Source organism: Cyberlindnera jadinii (genome assembly GCF_001661405.1).
Source record: "Cyberlindnera jadinii NRRL Y-1542 unplaced genomic scaffold CYBJAscaffold_13, whole genome shotgun sequence".
Taxonomy (NCBI): Eukaryota; Fungi; Ascomycota; class Saccharomycetes; order Phaffomycetales; family Wickerhamomycetaceae; genus Williopsis; species Williopsis jadinii.
Window position 1 is genome coordinate 407015 of NW_017963664.1, and position 1281 is coordinate 408295.

Sequence of the window (1281 nt, forward strand, 5' to 3'; positions counted from 1 at the left end):
GAGTGGTAGCATTGACAGTGAGTCTTTGATATTGGTTGGCTCTTCAATTAACTGACGTGACTTCTTTGGATGCTCTATCATGAGTTTAAACCCAACTTTGTCGTCTTCCAAGTGGGCATGGTGTCGATTATGGAAACTGATGTGCTGATAGTGTTAATCTGTTACTTTGATCTTTTGGGTTTCAGCTATGCACATCTAAGGCATCATATTATGGACTCATGGGCATGTTTACTTGTCATCCATACGCCACCAGGCTTTCAATTTCACTTCTTTCATCCCTGCAGTTAGAGAGTGCAGCCAAGATCCAATCCCCCTGATTAACGGCATTACACTAGCCACTAGCCCATTTGGAGACTATCGAGTATGACTTACCCCATAAGATTGATTTACACGTTGTCTTAAGAGTCCCAACCAAGTTTTGTTGCTTTCAAGTTGGCAAAGTGCTTACACTATCAAAACTTTTCACTGACCCGTGGAAGATCACCCACCTCATCTGTACCGTGTATTACCTCTCGAGTCTACAGCACGACTGATTGTTCCTTTGGAAGGCTAGCCATAAGAACTGTTTGGTTTCCCCAAGGTCTCCTCTATCTTACACAACACATCGTCTTGTCTTCCACGTTATATCGTCTTTTTTCCATATTGGATAGTGTCTTTGTCGAATTGTACTGGTTTCCAATAGTTCTAACTTGCTCATCTGAGCTTGACAGTATATATGAAGCATCCAGAATCAGACGGGGTGCCTCTTTCTTTTAGATTGTTGTTGTCATTGTAGTTTGAGTAGCATCAATTGAACTTTGTCGTTACTCAACCAGTCTTCCATACTTGAGATTGTCACTTTAGCACCTCATTGAGCTGACACCACAAGCCATAAATAGTCACAAAGTCAGTGCTACAAGATACATATAAAACGAAAATGTACTTCTGGTCCATTCTCAATCTTTTAAAATTGTCAGAGTTGCTGCTCAATACTAAACCGTTTATCGTAGATACGCAATTGTTTCACGCTCGCGCCCTCTAAAAACCATGTTTTGCTTTCCAGGGAGATGGGCAGCCACAAACCGGGAAACAACTTAAACCCAGAGGGAACCTCTGGAGCGTAGCTATCCAGTAGTGGTGTTTATAGCTCGAAAGCTCTGCTAGTTGCCGAGTTATGGGTTTATATAGTATATATTAATTTAAGGTATCTCCGAGAATAGGTGAGTCTTTTTCGGATTATAAAATTTGGGTAGATGTTAACAGTAAAATAATGGAATGAAAAACCCAAATGGTGGAAATACC